The sequence below is a fragment of the Sarcophilus harrisii genome, chromosome 4, assembly GCF_902635505.1.
Source record: "Sarcophilus harrisii chromosome 4, mSarHar1.11, whole genome shotgun sequence".
Lineage (NCBI taxonomy): Eukaryota > Metazoa > Chordata > Mammalia > Dasyuromorphia > Dasyuridae > Sarcophilus > Sarcophilus harrisii.
In genome coordinates this window covers 161,320,888-161,332,720 of record NC_045429.1, presented here as the reverse complement: position 1 = coordinate 161,332,720, position 11,833 = coordinate 161,320,888, and the positions used below count along the sequence as shown (strand labels likewise).

At 34.1% G+C, this 11,833-nt stretch overlaps 1 long non-coding RNA gene across 1 annotated transcript in view; it reads right to left on the bottom strand.

The window, feature by feature from the left end:
- Window positions 1–347: 347 nt before the first annotated feature.
- The window catches only part of LOC105750485, a 44,825-nt gene continuing 33,339 nt past the window's right edge, over window positions 348–11,833 (bottom strand). The window contains exon 3 of the long non-coding RNA XR_001121068.3: window positions 348–496. This is a non-coding gene — a long non-coding RNA (uncharacterized LOC105750485). The remainder of the gene's footprint in view (window positions 497–11,833) is intronic.

Sequence of the window (11,833 nt, the reverse complement as noted above, 5' to 3'; positions counted from 1 at the left end):
ACATAAAAATTAAATGAAATTCAAATTTCAATATCCATCAATAAAGTTCCATTGGAACATAGCCACATTCATTTACATGTTGTCTATAGAAGGTTTTATGCTATGAAGGCAGGGTTGCATAATTAAAAGAGCCCCGTGGACTGAGAATTTCTATGTTCTTCCCATTGATTCACAGTATTGTGAGGCATGCTACAAATGACAGTGACAGAGCTATAACTAAAGAGAATTTTGAATATCACATGCATCACATTGTACTTTGACATTTTATTTATTATTTATTATGAATGGATATCCAGCATATCAAAACAAGAAAGGAAAAATAGACTCCAAATATCATATTTTAAGGCATACAGTAAAATAGGTATTTTTTAATTGAATTAGATGGCAAAGAAATGAATTTATATTACAATAACACTATAGATGTGCTAAAAGAATAAGTTGTTATTACCAGACAAAACGCTCATCACACTATTCCCAACTCATAGGACAGCAACATCTGAAAAATTAGAAAATTTAAAATGGAATATCTCATCACAGCAGAATTTCTTGACAAAAATAAAAACAAAAATGAAAATAAAGCTGCAGCCATAGCAGGTTTCTGAGTGCTTCATTTGTTAGCCATGAAAGACATTCACTGATGGTGAGTTAATTAAACCTGGTATGATTGCAGCAATTGAAGAAATGTGTCCAAAGAAAATAAACTTGCTATCACTATTGACCTTTTGAATCAACTAAAATCATATACTCACAGATTGATATCAGTATTTGTGTGAAAGGACATTTTCAAAGATGAAATATGAAAAAAATCTCATTATAGGTCACCATTAATAGACGAACATTTGAAAATTATTTGGGTAAGGAAACATTAACTTTGAACCCTAATTACCATTCTCAAAAATAATTATAAGAGATTCTGGGAAGATAGCAAAGTAGTTCAGAAAACTTTGGACTCTCCAAATTTCTCCACAAAAAAAGACAGAATATTGCCTCAGAGTTGCAGAAATAAACATGGGGTAAACCAGTTGTCCTCCTCAAACAACTTGAGAAGACCTGAGGAAACACCTGACCTCCAGGATCAGGAGGGTTAGCATGAATGAAGTATAAAGACTTCCAGGCAAACTTTTTGAGATCAACAAACTATACCCATGGTGGCAGATGGTTGTGAGGCAGCTTTTGCTTCAGGAACTTTCACCTCAATAACTTTGTGGACGTTGAAAGGCTGAGCAGGAGAATGACCTCCCACAGTAGAGGACCACAAAGCACAGCTATGCTGATCAGAAGTAACCCACTGGAGGGAGAAGGAACTAGCACATACTTGGTGAGGGTTGGGCACCTTGCTGACTGAGGGTATTTTCAGGAGAGAATAGTTTCTGGTTTCAGATACAGGTTAGAAAGAACTACTGTAATCTATAGCCACCTGAGGGACCACTGGGAGCAAAATCATTTGTGGGGCAGCATGACTGAGACCCTAGCTGTGATTTAGGATAGAGAGAGGAGCCCAAATTTGGACCCCAAGAGGGACCTGAGAAATAACAATAAGGGAAATTGAGTGGATTCTTATAAACTGGAAAATGATTGAATATGTTATAATATATGAATATAATGGAATATTATTGTTTTGTAAGAAATGATGAGCAGTCTGATTTCGGAAAAGCCTGGAAAGACTTACACGAACTGATGCTAAGTGAAGTGAGCAGAACGAATAAAACACTGTATACAGTAATATGATTGCATGATAATCAAGTATGATGGACTAGACTCTTTTCAATAATGAGATGATTCAAAGCAATTCCAACAGACTTGTTATAAAAGTACCATCTGCATCCAGAGAGAGAACTATGGAGACTGAATATGGATCAAAAAGTAGTATTCTCACCTTTTCCTGTTTGCTTTTTTTCTTTCCCAATTTTTCCCCTTTTTATCTGATTTTTCTTATCCATCATGACAATTATGGAAATATGTTTAGAATGATGCATGTTTAATCTATTTCAAATTGTTTGCTGGTTTGGGGAGACAGAAGGAAGGAGAGAGGTAGAAAATTTTGGAATGCAAGGTTTTGCAAAGGCAAATGTTGAAAACTGTCTTTAAATGTATTTGAAAAATGAAATACAATTGAAAAAAAAAAGAAAACAGTTGGGATTTGGGGTATTATTCCCCATGTGATAGAGATAGATAGATATATCTCTATATCTATCACATGGAGAATAATATATATGTATGTATAATATACATACATATATGTGTGTGCAAGTGCATGTTTATGTATATATATGTATGTCTACATATATGTATATATGAATAGATATACCTAAATGCCTTACTGATCATTGCTGATCATTTTTTTTTTGCTATTTCTTGCCAATGTCTCTCTATGTTGGTGTTGTTTGTCAAAGGTTTAAGTCACCAGGAAGAAGAGATTATACATGTAAATCGCTCAGTGTGTATTATCTCAAGCACAGAGCTTCATCACATTTAATGAATGGTTTTGGTGATAACAATGACAATGATAATGACTGCTGCCTTCCTGGGGCCAATAGGGCAGTCATGGTTTCCTGGTAACTTGACTTACAGGTCTGGCTGGGCTAGCTTCATATAAACTAGAAGACAAGGGAAAGAGACATCCATTAAGGTTATATTAGAAAGAGTCCAGAGAGATTTGAGGCATGAGTTAGATAAAACATAACTGTCATCTTCTCTAAAATGGTGGGAAGAGTTACCAATGAGAAAACGCAGAGTCCTAGGATAGAAGTTTGAAGGCCCTATGATATCTTTCTCCTTTGTAGAGAGTGTGAGCTCTCCATCAGGAGATGGAGGAGATACTAGGATCTTGCTTTAGAAAATTATCTAGCATGACTCAAGGGACACATACTTGGGCTGACTTAAGGTTCCTTTATGACTAGGCCTGAAGTATGAAGAGTGTCTATAGTACTCTCTAAAGTGGTTCAATCACTAAATATGATTGGCAAGTCACATTATTTCCCTGGGTCTCAGATTTTTCATATGTAAAATGAGGGATTTGATTTAGGTTGAAATTTAGGTTAAAATCTCTCCCCTCCCCTGAAATTTGTTATCTTGGACAAGTCACTTAGACTGCCCACTTTCTTTATATGAGAGAGTTGAACTAAATGACCTTTGAGATTTTTTTCCAGTCTTAAATCTCTCATCCTATCATATATACCTACATCCATCTCTAGGCCTTTCTTACAGAATTCCTGGTACTTGGAAGACCTTTCTTTTGTTTCATTTCTGTAAATCCTAATCCCATTCATCTGTACTATAGATGTGGCATCTCATGTACTGTCACAGATTGTTAGTCTTTTCTGGTGTACATGTCCCATCAAGGTTCTAAAAGAGAAGGCCATGTCTTGATCATCTTCATACTTCCATTGCATCTAGCATAATGATTTGTAGGTGTATCGAAAAAAAATCTGTTGATTGATTTATTCAGTAATTATAAAATAATGCTCCACCTTTACCAGCTTATTGAACAGAAAAACTAAGAAACAAATCACATAGTATTTCCACAATCAGTCATGAAACATTTATTAAGCAGCTATTATACATGTGCCAGGGACCATGATAAGTTTTGAAGATGAAAGTTCAAAAGAAAGACAACTCAAGCTTGCAAGAAGCTCACATTCTTTGAGAAGAGGCAGTATGTACACATAGAAGTCAATGCAATGTATAAACAAAAGTTAAGTGAGATACTGAGGAAGGGATACAATGAGTTGAAATTGAAAGGAGTTAGTATTTGAATTGGACTTTTAGGGATCCTAAGAGTCAGAGATGAAGAAAGAGTACATACTTAGCATTGGGGACAATTTGTGTGAAGGCAGAAAGTGGAAGGGAAGGGAGGGAGATAGACAAGTATGAGGAACAACAAGAAGGGCAGTTTGGTCAGACCAAAGAATGATGGAAAGAGGAATAATATAAGAATGGAAAAGGAGATTGGATCCAGGTTGAAAAGGGCCTAAAATGTCAAGTAGAGGAGTTTGCTTTTGATAACAGAAGTAGGTAAGGAACCATTAGATTTATATTAAGAAATAGAATGATCACATAAGACCTGTAGTTTAGGGAAATAACTAGCAGCTGTGTGAAGGATGGATTATAGAAGGTGAATCTTGAAGAAAGGCTCAGTTAAGAGGCTGTTCTAATAGTCCAGGTGAAAGGTGGTGAAGAAATGAACTAAGGTGGTAGCTGTATGAATTAAGGAAAGGAGGCAGATGCAAAAAATATAAATATGATATAGAAATATGAGTTTAGGGAAAAGATAATGAATTCTGTTTGGAGCCCTTTAAGTTTGAAGGGCACCTGTAACAATGATTGGAAAATATCTGATAGATGATGATGTAGAACAGGAAAAAGCTAACTGGATATATCTGGGGCTCGTCTGTGTAGAGATCCAATTGAATTCATGGGAGTTGATGAAATCACTAGGAAAGAATGCAAAGAGAAGAAAGAGGGAAAAGAACAGAGCTTTAGGGTATACTTATAATTAGAGAGATGAGGTATGCATGACACTGAGAAAGAAAGAACATAACAGCTGTGTTATGAAAATGCTTGCTTTATTTCTTAAATGCAGAATAAAATAAATACAATTTTTTAAAAAAGAGTTAACAACAGGAAGTAAAGGGTTCTCTTCTTTGGAGGGTGAATTTGGTTGGAATTTTTCTTCAAGAGGAACTAGTTCTGTCATTTATAAACAGCCCTAAACATCAATTTATGGTGGTTTAGTACCTACCCAATGATTTGTTAGCCATCACTTATATGTAAACACAATAATTTACTTTACCTGTCACAGAAGCCATTTTATATTGCTTCCTTGTTCTGTGACATGACCCTGTGCTGACTATTGATTTCATTGCCAATTTCCAAGTTCCAGATCAACTTGATTTCTATGGTCTCACTTTATTTCCTATCTAGTGCAATCATCATTATAATCATTTGTTAAAGAGATGAACCCATTGAATATGCATATATTCTCTGATGTCTAACTAAAAGGAATGAATGACTCTGAAAGGTTCTTGATTGTTCACTTTGTCCCCCCAGTAGGGAGGATGATGGTGTTGTGACAATTTATTCTGATCTTTTGCATGTTTTTAGTTTGTTCCCTGGTTCTTCAGAGGAAATTCAGACCTTCTCTCACTCTTTGCTCTATTATTCCTTTATTTTGAAGTAGAACATTAGGAAAAATCTCTTCCATAAACTAGGTTTTGCTTATATAGAGAGTTCTCTCAAAAGGAATTTGCCTTTTCTAGAAAAGTTACTCAATGCAAAAAATAATAGCTATCAAGATAGGGCAGTTATTTCCTCTATCATTGAAAAAAAAAGCCCTCCAAAAAACAAACTAACAACAAAGCCTCCTAAGCTTGCATTGACAAATACTTAAAATATGAAACAATGACATATGACAAAGGAATTACAGGAGCTCATAAACAAATGCAACAATGCTTGAAGCACTCAAAGGGCCCATAGAAGTCTATAAACAGATATAGAAACATGTAGAACACAGAAAGGCCGATTTCTTTATTTTTTTTTTTTTTTCATTTAAAGCTTTATTGACCCTTTTTTCTTTACGTGAGTCATTCTGTGATATGCTATCCTCCCCTCCTCTTAATGGCCCTCCTTGTTAAAAAATAAAATCATTTAAGCAAAATTAATCAAACACAGCACAGGTTATTCAATATTCCTGCTCACCAGCCTTCCTACACTGTGATCCCCTTCCCCCCAATCCAAGGAAAGAAGGGAGGTATATTTATTGATTATTCACTTTGGGATTGTTTTGTTTATTTGTGCCAATCGCATTTTTGTACATAATTATCTATCTTTTCTTTTTGCTGGTAAAAATCTCATTGTTGCTAGGTCTAACCATGTATGTCTGTAGTTTTAGCTTCTGGGGAGAAGGCGTAGTTGTTTTAATTTGGAAGTTTTGAGTTTAAATGGAGCTAAAGTCAATTGGGTGTTCATGCTAAGTCTATCACTTATATGGTAAGCCCCTAGGAAATGTGGGGCCACCAATCGATCTAAAGAGGAGTGAAGCTACCCAGGTAAATGTAAATAAAACAGGTTAAAGCTTCAGTGCTTCTCAGCAGCGTGGTCAGGTCTGTGGATAGTTATTGTACTTCCAGTCTAAGCAAGCAATAATTGCCATTACTGAGTCTGTATGCCAAGAAAATCATAAAGAAGGTAAAAGGCCCCACATGCAAAAAATGTTTGTAGCAGCTCTTTTGATGATAGCAAAGAATTAGGAAATGAGTAGCTGCCCATTAATTGGAGGATGACTTATGAAAAGATGCTCCAAGTCATTATTAATCAGAGAAATGCAAATTAAGACAACTCTGCGATACCACTACACATCTGTCAGACTGGCTAGAATGACAGGGAAAGATAAGGCAGAATGTTGGAAGGGATGTGGGAAAACAGGGACACTGATACATTGTTGGTGGAACTGTGAATACATCCAACCATTCTGGAGAGCAATTTGGAAGTATGCTCAAAAAATTATCAAACTGTGCATACCCTTTGATCCAGCAGTGCTACTACTAGGCTTATATCCCAAAGAGATCATAAAGAAGGGAAAGGGACCTGTATGTGCATGAATGTTTGTGGCAGCTCACTTTGTAGTGGCCAGAAACTGAAAATTGAGTGGATGCCCATCAATTGGAGAATGGCTGAATAAATTGTGGTGTATGAATATTATGGAATATTATTGTTTGGTAAGAAATGACCAACAGGATGATTTCAGAAGGGCCTGGAGAGACTTACATGAACTGATGCTGAGTGAAATGAGCAGGGCCAAGAGATCATTATATGCTTCAACAACAATACTATATGATGACCAATTCTGATGGACCTGGCCATCCTCAGCAATGAGATGAACTAAATCAGTTTCAATGGAGCAGTAATGAATTGAACTAGATATGCCCAGCGAAAGAACTCTGGGAGATGACTAAAAACCATTACATTGAATTCCCAATCCCTATATTTTTGCCCACCTGCATTTTTGATTTCCTTCACAGGCTAATTGTACAATATTTCAGAGCCGATTCTTTTTGTACAGCAAAATAACGGTTTGGTTATGTATACTTATTGTGTATCTAATTTATATTTTAATATATTTAACATCTACTGGTCATCCTGCCATCTGGGGGAGGGGAAAAATTGGAACAAGAGGTTTGGCAATTGTCAATGCTGTAAAGTTACCCATACATATAACCTGTAAATAAAAGGATATTAAAATTAAAAATAATAATAATAATAATTGGAGGATGGTTGAACAAGTTATGGTATATAAAGATAATGGAATATTATTGTTCTATAAAAAATGATGAACAAGCTGATTTTTGAAAAGCTTGGAAAAAATTATATGAACTGATGCTGAGTGAAAGAAGCAAAATCAGGAAGACATTGTATATGATAACACTAAGAATGTGTGATGATCAACTTGGTTCTTTCCATTGGTTCAGTGATCCAAAGCAATCCCAATAGACTTTGGACAGAAAATGCCATCAGTATCCAGAAAAAGAACTATGAAAATTGAATATAAATTGACACATGCTATGGTCACTTCTTTTTTCTGTTTTTATCTTTCCCATGGTTTTTCCTATTTGTTCTGATTTTTATCTTCCAACATGATTTATAAAGCAACATGTAGTAATAAATAAATAAATTTAGGGCAGCTAGGTGGCACAGTGAATAGAGTACCAGCCCTGAAGTCAGGAGGATCTGAATTCAAATGTGACCTCAGACACTTAACACTTCTTAGCTGTGTGACCCTGGGCAAGTCACTTAATCCCAACTGCCTCAACAACAGCAACAAAAAATTACAAATAAATAAATTTACTAGAAAAAAGAGAATAAAGCATATATGAGACAAAAAAAGAGGTAGACAGAAAGGAAGGAAAAAAAGAAAGAAGTGAGGAAAGGAGGCAGGGAAGACAGGAGAGAAGGGTGGAAGAATGGAAGGAAGAGAAGAAGGGAAAGAAGAAGAAAAGGAGGCAAGGAATGAAGGTAGGAAGGAGGATAAGGAAGGAAATCACATTAGATACATTAGCTTTACTGCTTGCTCATATTCAAATTAGCAATATCAAATTTGATCAAGCCAGTGATTTTACCAATTTCTAAATCAATCTGATTGGTATCATTCTGTTTGAAGAGAGAATCTGGGTAACATAGACATCATGGGTCATCATAGCCACACACAAACTTTTGGGGGAAGGACCAAATAAAAGCTTCTTCTGCCTAGACAGGCCCTTTAGAAAGAGTCTAGAGCTTTTGTCCAACATCATAGGACAAGAGTACATGTTTCATGCAGTCTCCTATGACATACATCAAAAAGTATTTTTGGAGAGAATGACAATAACATGAAGGCCTTTCCTTTTTTCTGTTCCCTTGTTCTTTTTTTTAATCAGCACATTATAGTAGAAAAAAGCAAGGGATTGGAATTAGAATAACTGGATTTGAGTATTAGCTCTAACATTTACTATCTCTGTGGCATTGGACAAATAACTTAATCTCATTGAGACTCAGTTTTCTCATCTTCAAAACAGAGGTAATAATACTTTATATACCAAATAGAGTTGTTGTGAAGGATGTACTTTTAAAACCTAAAAAATGTATCTATATACAACTTGTTATTATCTTAGAATGCTGAAATATTTTCATGACTTTATTACAAATTATCACTAAATCCCATCAATGTCATAAAATCCATCTCTAGTATACTCAGTGACAAGGCAACCTGTTCATATAGGAAATTTCTTTCATAAATCAGATCAATGTGATCTATCAAACTAGCTGTCTGACATTATACAGAAAAAATAATTGCCTTGATTGATTTCCTATATGTGGCTTAAAAGAAATGATCATTTCTCCATCTACATTTTGTAATACAAAATTCTCTGTACTGTATAGATATCTATGTTACATTTTTTGTTGTTGTTCAGTTATATCTGACTCTTTCTGACCCCCATTTGGGGTTTTCTTGGCAAAGATACTGAAATGGTTTGCCACTTTCTTCTCCAGTTCGTGTGACAGATGAGGAAACTGAGGCAAATAGAGTCAAATGACTTGCCCAGGATCACATACCTATTAAGTGTCTGAGGCCAGGTTTGATCAGGATTTCCTGACTAGGCCTGGCAAGTCATTGTGCCACCTAGTTACCATATCACATAACAGTCACAAATGTTTATTGAAAGGAATTGAAGAAACCTATTCAAATGATCTTATTTTGCTCTTGACTTACAGAAAAGAAAATTTTTGGTTGAATTTCATCATTTCCAATTTAACTGATCAAGAAAGAAATCAATTCTTAGACACATAAATAGAGATAATAAAGGAAAGAGAAGAACTGTCTTCAAATTTGTTAAAAGGAAATCACATGGAAGAAGAATTAGATTCATTCTGTGTTACTAAAAGGGTCTAATTAGGATCAATAAGTAATAGCCAGCTCTATCTACTTGACAACTTTACTTTGGGGTAGTGGGAAAAAAAACAAAACAAAATAAACATTATGCCTTAGTCTTATTACACAGAAAGTGAGGGATAAGTAGGGAACAATTAGTAAATATTTAACAACCAGCTTTCCAGAGGGAAATACATGCAACACACACTATTAATCTGCATTTTCTCCATCATATTCTAAAGTTTACAATCAAAGCTAACTAATAGCATCAAACTCTGATTGTAGCCTTTCCTGATTTCTGAGTTGTAAACATTCACAGGGAAAATTTAAAAACAGGTTCTCAAGAACTAGCTGGAAAAATATGATTTCTACATGAACAGGGGAAAGAAAGTATTTACAAGACTATTTTTGTTTAAATATAAAGGAGTGTTAGTAATTCTCTAAGACTTTTTCAATGTGTGTTAATAATTGGTTTTGTTACTTAGATGGCTAATTATGTAATTTCCTCCTATTGTTGACACATTCTTGCATCCTAAGTATAAAGTTTAGTCATAATGAATCATTTTTTAATATTTATTGTTTGTCTGTTAAAATATTCTGTACAGTTTTTTGTTCAATATTCATTTGTAGTAGTGATCTATGTTCTCTTTCTCTGATTTAAGTATCTGGATTATATTTGTCCCCTGTGACAAGTTTGTTAAATTCCTTCTTTCTTTTTTATTGAAAACTATTTTTGAAGTTTTAGAATTAATTTCTCTTAAAATATTTGATAGAATATACACATGAATCTTTCTGGGTCAGAATTTCCGCTTCTCTTTTGGGCATTCATTTATTGCTCATTTTTCTCTCTGAGATTGAATTGTTTAAAACGATTATTTCTTGTTTTTTTAATTTGTGTACTTTATGCTTTTATAAATTATTACCCATTTCCTTTAAAATCCCAGGTTTTTTGAGAAGGCATGGGGTGGAGTGGAGCTTTTAATTGCTTATAATAGTTTCTTATGGTTCTATTTCCTCTTCTTTCTTTGTCAATTTAGCTCATTCATCTGTTATTTTGGAAATTTCATTTTCCTTTCTTTGTTTCTTATCAAGCTAGGTAGTGATTTGTTGATTTTCTTAGTCTTTTTTAAAAAATTACTCTTTAGGGAAAGCAGGGAGAAAGCATTTATTACATACCTACTATGTTCCAGGCACTGTTTTAAGCACTTTACTATTAGCTCATCTGATCATCACAATTCTGGTCATTATTTTGTTCATTTTATGTGAGGAAACAGGCAGCAGTTAAATGATTTTTGACCGAAGTCATATAGCTACTAAATATTTAAAACAGAATTTGAACTCAGTCTTCCTGAAACCAGATCCAGTATAATCACTACCTAACCTAGCTGGCTAGCTATTTATTTTAATTTACTTAACTTTTTATTTTCAGTTATATTCATTTTTTCCTTCACTGCTTTTTAAGACTGTTTTCTTTTGGTAGGTACTGTTAATTTTGCATTTTTAAAAACTAGAAAATATACATGATTCATGTCTATGGAGGAGTTGGCTGACCTGATACATATGCAGGCAATAATTAAGGGTTTTACATTTTCTCACAAAATGAAAATTAAAGGGTAAATATCTATAGTCAGTATTTTCGTCTTATCTCCTCCTTGTCTCCCAGTTTTCAAGAACTGTTTTTTTTTTCTTTGAGCATTGGTTTTTAAAGAACAGTGGGTTCAGACTCTAATCCTGTGACAAAACCCGAAATCAATCATATTATTTCTTTGTCCAACTGCAAACACCCTGATGAGTGAATCAGTATTTCCAATTTCTATTTGTAAAATGTGGATTATAATAATTACAATAGCTACTTTATAACATTATTGTGATGAAAGTGCTTTCTAAGTCTTAGAATGCTTCAAAAATATGAATTATTCCCATTATTATTATTTGTTCTTGTCTTTATATTCATTGAACATCTAATAAAAACAATCATGGGAGAAAGTCACTATCCCACTATTATGCTTTGATGTTTGGTGTTTGGAAAAGGATGAATGAAATATTAATTTTTGTAATGGAAAAATTAATAATCTCTATAATTGAGTAAAAGTATTGGTATACAGTAGCCTCATCTTTAGAATCATTAAAAGCATATTTTACATAATTCCAGTAATAATAAAGATTATAGTTGGTAGATAGATAGATAGATAGAAATAAATAGATAGGGCCTACTATATGCCTTGCACTATGCTAAGCATTTTACAAATATTATTTTGCTTGATCCTCACAACAATCCTGGAATGTAGCTATTTTATGATACTGATTTTACAGTTGAGAATCTGAAGCAGACAGAAGTTAAGTGGTTTGTTCAAGATTACACATCTACTAAGTGGCTAAAGCAAGATTTTAATTCATCTCTTTTTGATTCTAGATCTAGTGTTCTATCTA